We start from the raw sequence: 17,689 nt of genomic DNA, 5'->3' as shown, positions 1-17,689 counted from the left end.
CAAGAAAGTTTCAGCTCAGAGAGGCGAACTGATGGAGGGATGGAGTGCCGTGTCTGGAGGAGATTTCATTACCTGGTGGAGTGATTAACCAAATTCAATGCCGGGATCTGGAACCCCCTTCATCGTGTCAGGTGGAGCAAAGCTGCTCCCAATGAAACGGGAATGTGTTTTGAAGATGAACTGTAGCACTTTGTACAATTTTACATTTCATGCGGTTTTGGTGCGTTTTTCTGCATGACAACAGATACTTCCTCCTAGCAACAATAACAAATTCCAAAAAAGCATAAAAAATGCACAAAAAATGCATATAAATGCGTTTTTGGTGCATTTATGGTGTGCTTTCCTGCATAACAAAATACACCTCCTCCCAGCAACATTATTACATCCCAAAAATGCATCAAAAACATGCACAAAAAAAGGCAAAACGTGACAGAAAATGGGCCTTAAAAATGCACATGCATAACTGCCATACAAACAGCACGGTGCGTTTGTGACTCCATAAACATCAATGGAATCACATCAAAATGCATGAAAAAAAAAGTACAATGCGCTTTTGGTACGTTTTCCTTTATGACAACAGACACCTCCTAGCAACATCACCAAATCCCAAAAATGCAAAACGCATTAAAACGTGCATGAAAAAATGCAGAACATACCGGAAAATGGGCCTCAAAAATGCATCAACCACACATGCATAGAACCTGACCTCCATAGACTTCAATGGAAACTTCTATCTCCTGAAGTAACCTGTAAGGTTCTTCTATCTTCTGAAGTCACCTGTAAGTTTCTTCTATCTTCCAGAGTCACCTGTAGGATTCCTCTATCCCCTGGAGTCCCCTGCAGGGTTACTCTTTCCCCTGGAGTCACCTGTAGGGTTACTCTTTCCCTTGGAGTCACCTGTAGGGTTTCTCTTTGACCTGGAGTCACCTGTAGGGTTCTTCCATCCCCTGTAGTAACCTTTAGGGTTCTTCTATCCACTGGAGTTACCTGTATGGTTCTTCTTTCTCCTGAAGTCACCTGTACAGTTCTTCTATTTCCTGGAGCCACCTGTAGTGTTCTTCTATGTCCTGGAATCACCTGTAGGATTTGTCTATATACTTAAATCACCTGTAGGCTTCTTCTGTCTCCAGGAGCCACCTGTAGGGTTCGTCTATCCCCTGGAGTCACCTGTAGGGTTTTTCTATTCTCTGGAGTCACCTGTAGGATTCCTCTATCCCCTGGAGTCACCTGTAGGGTTACTCTTTCCCCTGGAGTCACCTGTAGGGTTCTTCTATCCCTTGGGGTCACCTGTAAGGTCCTTCTTTCTCCTGAAGTCACCTGAAAGGTTCTTCTATCTCCTGAAGTCACCTGTAAGGTTCTTCTTCTTCCTGGAATCACCTGTAGGATTTGTTTATCTCCTTAAATCACCTGTAGGTTTCTTCTGTCTCCAGGAGCCCCCTGTAGGGTTCTTCTATCCCCTGGAGTCACCTATAGGGTTCTTCTATCTCCTTGGGTCACCTGTAGGGTTACTCTTTACCCTGGAGTCACCTGTAGGGTTACTCTTTCCCCTGGAGTCACCTGTAGGGTTTCTCTTTGACCTGGAGTCACCTGCAGGGTTCTTCTATCCCCTGTAGTCACCTGTAGGGTTCTTCCATCCCCTGTAGTAACCTTTAGGGTTCTTATATCCCCTGGAGTCACCTGTATGGTTCTTCTTTCTCCTGAAGTCACCTGTACAGTTCTTCTATTTCCTGGAGCCACCTGTAGTGTTCTTCTATGTCCTGGAATCACCTGTAGGAGTTGTCTATATCCTTAAATCACCTGTAGGCTTCTTCTGTCTCCAGGAGCCACCTGTAGGGTTTGTCTATCCCCTGGAGTCACCTGTAGGGTTTTTCTATTCTCTGGAGTCACCTGTAGGATTCCTCTATCCCCTGGAGTCACCTGTAGGATTCCTCTATCCCCTGGAGTCACCTGTAGGATTCCTCTATCCCCTGGAGTCACCTGTAGGGTTACTCTTTCCCCCTGCAGTCACCTGTAGGGTTCTTCTATCCCTTGGGGTCACCTGTAAGGTCCTGCTTTCTCCTGAAGTCACCTGAAAGGTTCTTCTATCTCCTGAAGTCACCTGTAAGGTTCTTCTTCTTCCTGGAATCACCTGTAGGATTTGTTTATCTCCTTAAATCACCTGTAGGCTTCTTCTGTCTCCAGGAGCCCCCTGTAGGGTTCTTCTATCCCCTAGAGTCACCTATAGGGTTCTTCTATCTCCTGGGGTCACCTGTAGGGTTCTCCTATCACCTGGATTCCCCTGTAGGGTTCCTCTTTACCTTGGAGTCACCTGTAGGGTTCTTCTATCCCCTGGATTCCCCTGTAGGGTTACTCTTTCCTCTGGAGTCACCTGTAGGGTTACTCTTTACCCTGGAGTCACCTGTAGGGTTTGTCTATCCCCTAGGGTCACCTGTAAGGTCCTTCTTTCTTCTGAAGTCACCTGTAAGGTTCTTTTTCTTCCTGGAATCACCTGTAGGTTTCTTCTGTCTCCAGGAGCCCCCTGTAGGGTTCTTCTATTCCCTGGAGTCACCTATAGGGTTCTTCTATCTCCTGGGGTCACCTGTAGGGTTCCTCTATCACCTGGATTCCCCTGTAGGGTTCCTCTTTCCCTTGGAGTCACCTGTAGGGTTCTTCTATCCCCTGGAGTCACCTGTAGGGTTCTTACACTAGGATTTAAATTATTTATATTGTAGCAGTTGCATGACAAAAAACACCTCCTCCCAGCAACATTAATAATACAAAATGGAAAACACATTAAAAATGTGTATAAGAAATGCAGAACATACTGGAAAATGGGCCTCAAAAATGCATCGACCCGCACATGCATAGAACCTGACCTCCATAGACTTTAATGGAAACGCTTTAAAAAATGCAAATACATGTGATAATGCATTTTTTTAAGCGTTTTTGCTGCATTTTCCTGCATGACAACAGACAGCTCCATAGCATAGCTTGCCATTGGCCACAACCAAATAATGAAAAACGCTAATGAAAAAAATGCAAAAGGTGCTGAAAAAAGGCACAAACGCACATGAATCGATGTGAACTTAGCCTTATGTAGAGAGCAGCAGATTGCATGCAAGTTCCTCACCTTTAAAAGCCTTGCGTGCATAGACTGCTGTCAGGTGCCGCCATCTTGGATGAGAGGTTAGCAGCCCCTGTAGACTCTATTGCCTTGTTCACACTGACGCTTTTAACGCGGCTCTTAGGGGCGTCTGGCGTTTTTTTTTTTTTTTTCTGCCTCTAAGCGCCCCTCTATGTTAGCCTATGAAGCAGGAAAAAAAAAAGTCACTGCCAGCGCGTCCAGGAGCGGCGGCGATTTGCTACCATAAAACACTTAACACGCCTAAACGCTTCTAAACGCATATTAATGCCAGGCGCATTGTGTTGATTTATTTCAACGGCCAGAATAAATGATTTTCTACCCAATGAAATGAACTGACACCCATGCACTTGATGCACTTAAAGGCGTCCCGTGCGTTTCCGAGAGGCAAGCATTTTTTTTTTTCTGCCAAAACGCCACCGCCAGGAGTAAAGGCGTCTAGGAGAGATGGCCAAAGCCATAGTGCATCCCATTACAAGATCCTGCTCCAGGATTGGCGATTTGGGGGGCGGGGGGGGGGGAGGGGAGTTAAAGTGAATCCTTTATACTAACTGAATAGCGATTAAAAAATAATTTGGCATTTTTGTGGCAGTTTGAGCGATCTCTGATTTCTGGATTGGAAAGCATTCATCAGGGAGAATCCCCCTACACCTGGCACATGGGGGATTCCCAGCTCTGCACACCTGCAGCTGTCATTACCAGGTGGCTCCGCCCCCTTCCTGCTGCAGATCTCTCTCATTGTATAGTGTGGGGGGAGAGCTGTGGAATGTGCAGACCTGTGTTGTTTCAGCAGGTGGAGTGAGACTTCAGAGGAGGAAGAAAAGATCAGAAGAGTAGGGCAGTGCAGGTACGTCTTTTCTTTTTACACATTTTGGATTTTTTGATACGATTTCTTTTATCTAATAATTTTTTTTTGGCTTGGAGTTGAATTCTCTGACAGCGTCCTTGGGGCTGAAAATAAAAATCCATAATGTTACTAATAGACCGACACCTCCAGCACCAAATGTAATGTAATGGCAAGGGGTGCAGGGTGTGGAGGAGGGTCTATTGATGCTGGTTGCTGGGGGATCTATTGTCACTTGTGGGGTCTGTTTTTTGAGGGTCTATTGTTGCTGTGGGGGAGGGGTCTTATACTGCTGAGAGGGATCTACTGTTGAGGGAGAGTTATTTTGTTGCTGACTGCTGGGAGATCTGTTATTGCGGCTGGGGTGGATATTTTGTTGCTGGGGGTAGTATTTTGTTCTGGGTGGTCCATTGTCACTGTGTGTGTGTGTGTGTGGGGGGGGGGGGAATCTATTGTTGTGTAAGGGGTCTATTGTTATGAGGGGGAATCTATTGCTGCTGGGGGGGTCTTATATTGCTGGGAGGGATCTACTGTTGAGGGGGAGTTATTTTGTTGTTGGCTGCTGGGAGATCTGTTATTGCTGCTGGGGGTAGTATTTTGTTCTGGGTGGTCCATTGTCGCTGTGTGTGTGTGGAGGGGGGGGTGTCTATTGTTGTGTAAGGGTTCTATTGTTGCTGAGGGGGGTCTTATACTGCTGGGAGGGATCTACTGTTGAGGGAGAGGTCTTTTGTTGTTGGCTGCTGGGAGATCTGTTATTGTGGCTGGATGGGGTCTAATGTTGCTGGGGGTATTTTTTTTGTTCTGGGTGGTCCGTTGTTGCTGTGTGTGTGTGTGTGTCCGGGGGGGGTGGTCTATTGTTCTGTGGGGGAACTATTGTTGCAGTGTTGAAGTATATAGTTGCTTAGGGGGATCTATTGTTGCTGGGGTGAGGTATGTTGTTGTGTTAGGGATCTATTGTTGCTGACTCCAGGGATCTACTTTACTGCTTTTCTTGTTAATAGAAGCGAACAAATTGATACTTGGGGTAGTACTGGGAGGTGGGCCCAGGGGATGGTGCTGAGAGGAGGGTGAGGGGTGGAGACAAGGGGAGGTTCAGAAAGGGGGATCACTGTGCTTGATTGGCCAGCAAACTCGCCTGACCTAAACCCCATTGAGAATCTGTGGGGGATTGTCAAGAGGAAGACGAGAGACACCAGACCCAACAATGCAGAGGAGCTGAAGGCCGCTATCAAAGCATCCTGGGCTTCCATAACACCTCAGCAGTGCCACAGGCTGATCACCTCCATGTCACGCCGCATTGATGCAGTAATTCATGCAAAAGGAGCCCTGACCAAGTATTGAGTGCATCCTATACTGTACATGGACAGACTTCTCCTCCTATACTGTACATGGACAGACTTCTCCTCCTATACTGTACATGGACAGACTTCTCCTCCTATACTGTACATGGACAGACTTCCCATCCTATACTGTACATGGACAGACTTCTCCTCCTATACTGTACATGGACAGACTTCTCCTCCTATACTGTACATGGACAGACTTCTCCTCCTATACTGTACATGGACAGACTTCTCATCCTATACTGTACATGGACAGACTTCTCCCCCTATACTGTACATGGACAGACTTCTCCTCCTATACTGTACATGGACAGACTTCTCCCCCTATACTGTACATGGACAGACTTCTCCCCCCTATACTGTACCTGGACAGACTTCTCCTATACTGTACATGGACAGACTTCTCCCCCCTATACTGTACATGGACAGACTTCTCCCCCCTATACTGTACATGGACAGACTTCTCCCCTATACTGTACATGGACAGACTTCTCCCCCTATACTGTACATGGACAGACTTCTCCTCCTATACTGTACATGGACAGACTTCTCCCCCTATACTGTACATGGACAGACTTCTCATCCTATACTGTACATGGACAGACTTCTCCTATACTGTACATGGACAGACTTCTCCCCCTATACTGTACATGGACAGACTTCTCCCCCTATACTGTACATGGACAGACTTCTCCTCCTATACTGTACATGGACAGACTTCTCCCCCTATACTGTACATGGACAGACTTCTCCCCCTATACTGTACATGGACAGACTTCTCCCCCCTATACTGTACCTGGACAGACTTCTCCTATACTGTACATGGACAGACTTCTCCCCCCTATACTGTACATGGACAGACTTCTCCCCCTATACTGTACATGGACAGACTTCTCCCCCTATACTGTACATGGACAGACTTCTCCCCCTATACTGTACATGGACAGACTTCTCCTCCTATACTGTACATGGACAGACTTCTCCCCCTATACTGTACATGGACAGACTTCTCATCCTATACTGTACATGGACAGACTTCTCCTATACTGTACATGGACAGACTTCTCCCCCTATACTGTACATGGACAGACTTCTCCTATACTGTACATGGACAGACTTCTCCCCCCTATACTGTACCTGGACAGACTTCTCCTATACTGTACATGGACAGACTTCTCCTCCTATACTGTACATGGACAGACTTCTCCCCCTATACTGTACATGGACAGACTTCTCATCCTATACTGTACATGGACAGACTTCTCCCCCTATACTGTACATGGACAGACTTCTCATCCTATACTGTACATGGACAGACTTCTCCTATACTGTACATGGACAGACTTCTCCTATACTGTACATGGACAGACTTCTCATCCTATACTGTACATGGACAGAATTCTCCTATACTGTACATGGACAGACGTCTCACCCTATACTGTACATGGACAGACTTCTCCCCCTATACTGTACATGGACAGACTTCTCCCCCTATACTGTACATGGACAGACTTCTCCCCCTATACTGTACATGGACAGACTCCTCCTCCTATACTGTACATGGACAGACTTCTCCTCCTATACTGTACATGGACAGACTTCTCCCCCTATACTGTACATGGACAGACTTCCCATCCTATACTGTACATGGACAGACTTCTCCTATACTGTACATGGACAGACTTCTCCTCCTATACTGTACATGGACAGACTTCTCCCCCTATACTGTACATGGACAGACTTCTCCTATACTGTACATGGACAGACTTCTCATCCTATACTGTACATGGACAGACTTCTCCTATACTGTACATGGACAGACTTCTCCTCCTATACTGTACATGGACAGACTTCTCCCCCTATACTGTACATGGACAGACTTCTCCCCCTATACTGTACATGGACAGACTTCTCATCCTATACTGTACATGGACAGACTTCTCATCCTATACTGTACATGGACAGACTTCTCCCCCTATACTGTACATGGACAGACTCCTCCTCCTATACTGTACATGGACAGACTTCTCCCCCTATACTGTACATGGACAGACTTCTCCTATACTGTACATGGACAGACTTCTCATCCTATACTGTACATGGACAGAATTCTCCTATACTGTACATGGACAGACGTCTCACCCTATACTGTACATGGACAGACTTCTCCCCCTATACTGTACATGGACAGACTTCTCCTCCTATACTGTACATGGACAGACTTCTCCCCCTATACTGTACATGGACAGACTTCTCCCCCTATACTGTACATGGACAGACTCCTCCTCCTATACTGTACATGGACAGACTTCTCCTCCTATACTGTACATGGACAGACTTCTCCCCCTATACTGTACATGGACAGACTTCCCATCCTATACTGTACATGGACAGACTTCTCCTATACTGTACATGGACAGACTTCTCCCCCTATACTGTACATGGACAGACTTCTCATCCTATACTGTACATGGACAGACTTCTCCTATACTGTACATGGACAGACTTCTCCTCCTATACTGTACATGGACAGACTTCTCCTATACTGTACATGGACAGACTTCTCCCCCCTATACTGTACCTGGACAGACTTCTCCTATACTGTACATGGACAGACTTCTCCCCCCTATACTGTACGTGGACAGACTTCTCCCCCTATACTGTACATGGACAGACTTCTCATCCTATACTGTACATGGACAGACTTCTCCTCCTATACTGTACATGGACAGACTTCTCCCCCTATACTGTACATGGACAGACTTCTCATCCTATACTGTACATGGACAGACTTCTCCTATACTGTACATGGACAGACTTCTCCCCCTATACTGTACATGGACAGACTTCTCCTATACTGTACATGGACAGACTTCTCCCCCCTATACTGTACCTGGACAGACTTCTCCTATACTGTACATGGACAGACTTCTCCTATACTGTACATGGACAGACTTCTCCCCCCTATACTGTACATGGACAGACTTCTCCCCCTATACTGTACATGGACAGACTTCTCCCCCTATACTGTACATGGACAGACTTCTCCTCCTATACTGTACATGGACAGACTTCTCATCCTATACTGTACATGGACAGACTCCTCCTATACTGTACATGGACAGACTTCTCCTCCTATACTGTACATGGACAGACTTCTCCCCCTATACTGTACATGGACAGACTTCTCCCCCTATACTGTACATGGACAGACTTCTCCCCCTATACTGTACATGGACAGACTTCTCATCCTATACTGTACATGGACAGACTTCTCCCCCTATACTGTACATGGACAGACTTCTCATCCTATACTGTACATGGACAGACTTCTCCTCCTATACTGTACATGGACAGACTTCTCCCCCTATACTGTACATGGACAGACTTCTCCTATACTGTACATGGACAGACTTCTCCTCCTATACTGTACATGGACAGACTTCTCCTCCTATACTGTACATGGACAGACTTCTCCCCCTATACTGTACATGGACAGACTTCTCATCCTATACTGTACATGGACAGACTTCTCCCCCTATACTGTACATGGACAGACTTCTCCTATACTGTACATGGACAGAATTCTCCTATACTGTACATGGACAGACGTCTCACCCTATTCTGTACATGGACAGACTTCTCCCCCTATACTGTACATGGACAGACTTCTCCCCCTATACTGTACATGGACAGACTTCTCCCCCTATACTGTACATGGACAGACTCCTCCTCCTATACTGTACATGGACAGACTTCTCCTATACTGTACATGGACAGACTTCTCCCCCTATACTGTACATGGACAGACTTCCCATCCTATACTGTACATGGACAGACTTCTCCTATACTGTACATGGACAGACTTCTCCCCCTATACTGTACATGGACAGACTTCTCCCCCTATACTGTACATGGACAGACTTCTCCCCCTATACTGTACATGGACAGACTTCTCATCCTATACTGTACATGGACAGACTTCTCCTATACTGTACATGGACAGACTTCTCCCCCTATACTGTACATGGACAGACTTCTCATCCTATACTGTACATGGACAGACTTCTCATCCTATACTGTACATGGACAGACTTCTCCCCCCCTATACTGTACATTGACAGACTTCTCCTATACTGTACATGGACAGACTTCTCCCCCTATACTGTACATGGACAGACTTCTCATCCTATACTGTACATGGACAGACTTCTCATCCTATACTGTACATGGACAGACTTCTCCCCCCCTATACTGTACATTGACAGACTTCTCCTATACTGTACATGGACAGACTTCTCCTATACTGTACATGGACAGACTTCTCCTATACTGTACATGGACAGACTTCTCCTATACTGTACATGGACAGACTTCTCCTATACTGTACATGGACAGACTTCTCCTATACTGTACATGGACAGACTTCTCATCCTATACTGTACATGGACAGACTTCTCCCCCTATACTGTACATGGACAGACGTCTCACCCTATACTGTACATGGACAGACTTCTCATCCTATACTGTACATGGACAGACTTCTCCCCCTATACTGTACATGGACAGACGTCTCACCCTATACTGTACATGGACAGACTTCTCATCCTATACTGTACATGGACAGACTTCTCCCCCTATACTGTACATGGACAGACTTCTCATCCTATACTATACATGGACAGACTTCTCCTATACTGTACATGGACAGACTTCTCCTATACTGTACATGGACAGACTTCTCATCCTATACTGTACATGGACAGACTTCTCCCCCTATACTGTACATGGACAGACTTCTCCTCCTATACTGTACATGGACAGACTTCTCCTCCTATACTGTACATGGACAGACTTCTCCCCCTATACTGTACATGGACAGACTTCTCATCCTATACTGTACATGGACAGACTTCTCCCCCTATACTGTACATGGACAGACTTCTCATCCTATACTGTACATGGACAGACTTCTCATCCTATACTGTACATGGACAGACTTCTCCTCCTATACTGTACATGGACAGACTTCTCCCCCCTATACTGTTCCTGGACAGACTTCTCCTATACTGTACATGGACAGACTTCTCCCCCCTATACTGTACATGGACAGACTTCTCCTCCTATACTGTACATGGACAGACTTCTCCTCCTATACTGTACATGGACAGACTTCTCCCCCTATACTGTACATGGACAGACTTCTCATCCTATACTGTACATGGACAGACTTCTCATCCTATACTGTACATGGACAGACTTCTCCTATACTGTACATGGACAGACTTCTCCACCTATACTGTACATGGACAGACTTCTCCTATACTGTACATGGACAGACTTCTCCCCCCTATACTGTACCTGGACAGACTTCTCCTATACTGTACATGGACAGACTTCTCCCCCCTATACTGTACATGGACAGACTTCTCCCCCCTATACTGTACATGGACAGACTTCTCCCCCTATACTGTACATGGACAGACTTCTCCCCCTATACTGTACATGGACAGACTTCTCCCCCTATACTGTACATGGACAGACTTCTCCCCCTATACTGTACATGGACAGACTTCTCATCCTATACTGTACATGGACAGACTTCTCCTATACTGTACATGGACAGACTTCTCCTCCTATACTGTACATGGACAGACTTCTCCTCCTATACTGTACATGGACAGACTTCTCCCCCTATACTGTACATGGACAGACTTCTCATCCTATACTGTACATGGACAGACTTCTCATCCTATACTGTACATGGACAGACTTCTCCCCCTATACTGTACATGGACAGACTTCTCCCCCTATACTGTACATGGACAGACTTCTCCTATACTGTACATGGACAGACTTCTCATCCTATACTGTACATGGACAGAATTCTCCTATACTGTACATGGACAGACTTCTCCCCCTATACTGTACATGGACAGACTTCTCCCCCTATACTGTACATGGACAGACTTCTCCCCCTATACTGTACATGGACAGACTTCTCCCCCTATACTGTACATGGACAGACTCCTCCTCCTATACTGTACATGGACAGACTTCTCCTCCTATACTGTACATGGACAGACTTCTCCCCCTATACTGTACATGGACAGACTTCCCATCCTATACTGTACATGGACAGACTTCTCCTATACTGTACATGGACAGACTTCTCCCCCTATACTGTACATGGACAGACTTCTCATCCTATACTGTACATGGACAGACTTCTCATCCTATACTGTACATGGACAGACTTCTCATCCTATACTGTACATGGACAGACTTCTCATCCTATACTGTACATGGACAGACTTCTCCCCCTATACTGTACATGGACAGACTTCTCCCCCTATACTGTACATGGACAGACTTCTCCCCCTATACTGTACATGGACAGACTTCTCATCCTATACTGTACATGGACAGAATTCTCCTATACTGTACATGGACAGACTTCTCCCCCTATACTGTACATGGACAGACTTCTCCCCCTATACTGTACATGGACAGACTTCTCCCCCTATACTGTACATGGACAGACTTCTCCCCCTATACTGTACATGGACAGACTCCTCCTCCTATACTGTACATGGACAGACTTCTCCTCCTATACTGTACATGGACAGACTTCTCCCCCTATACTGTACATGGACAGACTTCCCATCCTATACTGTACATGGACAGACTTCTCCTATACTGTACATGGACAGACTTCTCCCCCTATACTGTACATGGACAGACTTCTCATCCTATACTGTACATGGACAGACTTCTCATCCTATACTGTACATGGACAGACTTCTCCCCCCCTATACTGTACATTGACAGACTTCTCCTATACTGTACATGGACAGACTTCTCCTATACTGTACATGGACAGACTTCTCCTATACTGTACATGGACAGACTTCTCCTATACTGTACATGGACAGACTTCTCATCCTATACTGTACATGGACAGACTTCTCATCCTATACTGTACATGGACAGACTTCTCCCCCTATACTGTACATGGACAGACTTCTCCCCCTATACTGTACATGGACAGACGTCTCACCCTATACTGTACATGGACAGACTTCTCATCCTATACTGTACATGGACAGACTTCTCCCCCTATACTGTACATGGACAGACTTCTCATCCTATACTGTACATGGACAGACTTCTCATCCTATACTGTACATGGACAGACTTCTCCCCCTATACTGTACATGGACAGACTTCTCATCCTATACTGTACATGGACAGACTTCTCCTATACTGTACATGGACAGATGTCTCACCCTATACTGTACATGGACAGATGTCTCACCCTATACTGTACATGGACAGACGTCTCACCCTATACTGTACATGGACAGACTTCTCATCCTATACTGTACATGGACAGACTTCTCCTATACTGTACATGGACAGACTTCCCCTATACTGTACATGGACAGACTTCTCCCCCTATACTGTACATGGACAGACTTCTCCCCCTATACTGTACATGGACAGACTTCTCCTCCTATACTGTACATGGACAGACTTCTCCCCCTATACTGTACATGGACAGACTTCTCCTCCTATACTGTACATGGACAGACTTCTCATCCTATACTGTACATGGACAGACTTCTCCCCCTATACTGTACATGGACAGACTTCTCCTATACTGTACATGGACAGACTTCTCATCCTATACTGTACATGGACAGACTTCTCATCCTATACTGTACATGGACAGACTTCTCATCCTATACTGTACATGGACAGACGTCTCACCCTATACTGTACATGGACCGACTTCTCCCCCTATACTGTACATGGACAGACGTCTCACCCTATACTGTACATGGACAGACTTCTCCTCCTATACTGTACATGGACAGACTTCTCATCCTATACTGTACATGGACAGACGTCTCACCCTATACTGTACATGGACCGACTTCTCCCCCTATACTGTACATGGACAGACGTCTCACCCTATACTGTACATGGACAGACTTCTCCTCCTATACTGTACATGGACAGACTTCTCATCCTATACTGTACATGGACAGACTTCTCACCCTATACTGTACATGGACAGACTTCTCCCCCTATACTGTACATGGACAGACTTCTCCTCCTATACTGTACATGGACAGACTTCTCCCCCTATACTGTACATGGACAGACTTCTCCTCCTATACTGTACATGGACAGACTTCTCCTCCTATACTGTACATGGACAGACTTCTCCTCCTATACTGTACATGGACAGACTTCTCCTATACTGTACATGGACAGACTTCCCATCCTATACTGTACATGGACAGACTTCCCATCCTATACTGTACATGGACAGACTTCTCCTCCTATACTGTACATGGACAGACTTCTCCTCCTATACTGTACATGGACAGACTTCTCCTCCTATACTGTACATGGACAGACTTCTCATCCTATACTGTACATGGACAGACTTCTCATCCTATACTGTACATGGACAGACTTCCCCTCCTATACTGTACATGGACAGACTTCTCATCCTATACTGTACATGGACAGACTTCCCATCCTATACTGTACATGGACAGACTTTTCACTAAGCCACCATTTCTGTATTACAAATCCTTTTTTTTATTGGTCTTATGTAATATTCTAATTTTCGGAGATACTGAATTTTGGGGTGTCACCAGCTGTAAGCCATAATCATCAAAATTAAAAGAAAAAAAAAATGCTGGAAATCTCTCTCTGTGTGTAAAACATCTATATAAAATATAGGAGTTTCACTTTTTTGATTCGAATTACTGAAATTAAATTTAATATTTTGAGGATCTTCTAATTTTATTAGGTGTGTGTTGGAATTTTTTATTTCATTGTGTGTGTGTGTAAATTCTATCTATCTATCTATCTATCTATCTATCAAAAAAAAAAAAAATATATATATATATATATATATATATTACTAATTGTGGCAATCAGCAACTTATAATGGAGCTGCGATAGTCTGGGCAATCTGACACTAACTGACGCTGGGGGGAACTGACTAACTGACACTGATATTACCAGTGACACTAATACAGCGATCAGCCGCTAACACTGTACTAATGACACTGGCTGAGAAGGGGGTGCCTAACAAAGTGTGCTGCTTTTTCTAAATATCTCTAAGTTTCTCACCCCTGCTTTTGCAGGGATAACGGTGCTGTGATGCTATCAGGAAGCTATGTACAGCCCCCTGCTGGCCCCTCCCACCAGCCCCACAATCTGCCTGCATTGCATAGAGAAGCACAGAGACCCAGTGATGTCACCAGGTCTAAAATAAGGTATTCTATAAAAATCTTTGCATTTTTATTAAAAACATGTCGATGAAGAGGGGTGGGGGGGGGGGGACAAGGAAAAGCAAAATATAAGCATGATGATAATAGTCTAAAAACAATATACAGTAAATATATACACTTGTGTATATATATTATATATAATGACACGTTTATAAAGAAGATTGTGTGAGTGTTTTTTTTTTTTTTTTCGTTCTGCAGAGCTGCTGGTCTGGGATACCTGTGAGGCTCTCCCAACTGTCTGTATTGCATAAATAATATATATAAAATAATATATAATTTAAAATCTATAATAATATAATACACATTTTATATATACAGCAAATTATTATTTTTTCCTCTTTCTTTAGAGCCATTGAGGCTGTCATACCTGTCCGTATTACATAAATAATGTATATTAAAATATATCTGATAAAAATTTTATATTCAAATAATCTATAAGAAAAAAATAATATATTCTTCACAGAAATAGTCTTAGATCTTTGGGGGCAAGAACAAAAGTGTTGCGTTTTTATAATTTTGTTCAGTGTATACAGTATACACCTCATACCTGTTTTGTAATCCATAAATAATATATATAAAATAATATTGTTATATTTAAATATTGCATAATAATACACATTTTATATATAAAGACAATTTTTTTATTGAATTTTTATTTTTTTTCTTTCTATAGAGCTGCTGGTCAGGGATGCCAGTGGGGCTCTCGTAACTGTTTTGCATTACATAAATAATATAAAAAAAATATTGATTTTATATATATATATATATATATATATATATATATATATATATATATATATATATATTCTCTCATTATTATTATCATTATTTTTTTTCCCTTATATATTCTCTTATTAAAAAAAATCAAAAAATAAATAAATAAATAAAAATATATATATTCTCTCATTATTTATTTTTTTTTTCTATAGAGCTGCTGGTCAGGGATGCCAGTGGGGCTCTCGTAACTGTTTTGTATTACATAAATAATATAAAAAAATATTGATTAGATATATATTCTCTCATTATTATTATCATTATTTTTTTTTCCTTATATATTCTCTTATTAAAAAAAATAAATAAATAAATAAAAAATATATATATTCTCTCATTATTTATTTATTTTTTTCTATAGAGCTGCTGGTCAGGGATGCCAGTGGGGCTCTTATACCTGTTTTGTATTACATAAATAATATAAAAAAAATATTGATTTTTTTATATATATATATATATATATATATATATATATATATATATATATATTATATATATATAATTTATTTATTTTTTTTCTTTCATTATTATTATCATTATTTATTTTTCCTTATATATTCTCTCATTAAAAAAAAAATAAATAATAAATAATAAAAAATAAAATATATATATTCTCTCATTATTTATTTATTTATTTATTTTTTTCTATAGAGCTGCTGGTCAGGGATGCCAGTGGGGCTCTCATACCTGTTTTGTATTACATAAATAATATAAAAAAATATTGATATATATATATTCTCTCATTATTATTATCATTTTTTTTTCCTTATATATTCTCTCATTTAAGAAAAAAAAAAAAAATATATATATATATATATATATATATATATATATATATATATATATATATATATATAATTCTCTCATTATTTATTTATTTTCTTTCTATTTATTTTTTTCTATAGAGCTGCTGGTCAGGGATGCCAGTGGGGCTCTCATACCTGTTTTGTATTACATAAATAATATAAAAAAAATATTGATTTATATATATATTGATAGATAGAGAGATATATATATATATATATATATTATTATTATTATTATTATTATTATTATTATTATTATTATTTTTTTTCCTTATATATTCTCTCATTTAAGAGAAAAAAAAATAAAATAAATATATATATAATATAATATATTCTCTCATTATTTATTTATTTTCTTTCTATAGAGCTGCTGGTCTGGGGTACCAGTGAGGCTCGCTCTCCCCCCAGTACACAGATTAATCTGCATCCATATACAAGTCTTGGTATAAGGACGGAGCGTTGTACAATGTCCTCTAAAGACCGTTAAGAAGCCAAGTGCTGGCTGAGTGCAATTACGCTCGGATTATCAGTAATTTGTAATATCCTTTTCTGTATTACGCTTAATATTCTTTTAATTGCAATTTCCGTGTCATTTTCCAGCAGAGGATAATCGTTTTCCCCCGAAAATGCTTGAAACAGAGAAATCTGAGTGCGGTCGTCGGTCCTCCCGACATAGACGACGTTATCATTAAGCCTTAAATTGCTGTCTTTTATGAGTCGGCCATGCAGCAAATCTTGCTTGACAAATGGACCGGTGTGCGCCAAATGCCAAAAACCATAAAATGTTTCCATAATGTGCAAATCTACTATTGCAATAGCTGAGCGGTATGGCTGAGTGGTATGGCTGAGTGGTCCCTGGACTGGCCTCCCATGATTTGTTTGCACCTCTACACTCAACTGCCAAATGAAGGCGGCAACCAGAAATCATCAACTAATACGAATCCATTATTGACTACATGGTGGGCATTCAGCACTGATGGCTAACGCGTTTCGGCTTTTCAGCCTTACTCCTAGCAAGCCTATTTTTCGTACTCCTAACTGCCAGGGATTCAGAGGTGGAGGGTAGCATTGGTCACGTGACATCCTTGCACCTGCCACTTGCAAGAAGTCATGTGATCTCTGACTGCCACTTAGGCTAAAGCCAGACTTTGCGTAGACTGATAAAGAAGGAAGGACTCCCTGGAGCCGCACGCCAATCCGTGCTGTCCCTATGCTGGGTGTATGAAGTGTATGAATGGCAGTTCAGCCTGGACTCCAACCAAGCCACGCCCCCAACTCGTTTCACTCCGCCCCTCAGAGCTTAGTCATGGGGGTCCACCCAGCATAGGGACAGCACAGATGTGCTGCTCCAGTGAGTCCTTCCTTCATGATCAGTGAGCTTGGAGTTGGGGCAAGCTCCCTCCCTTGTCGGCACTCCCAGCGGTGGATGTTTGGGATTTACATCCGTATTGAGCGGCACATGAAGCAGTCCAGGGTCGCAGTTCAGA

This window comes from Pelophylax lessonae (assembly GCF_965119305.1).
Source record: "Pelophylax lessonae genome assembly, chromosome: 12".
Taxonomy (NCBI): domain Eukaryota; kingdom Metazoa; phylum Chordata; class Amphibia; order Anura; family Ranidae; genus Pelophylax; species Pelophylax lessonae.
The sequence above is the reverse complement of the archived record's forward strand: the minus strand, read 5'-3'. Positions refer to the sequence as shown.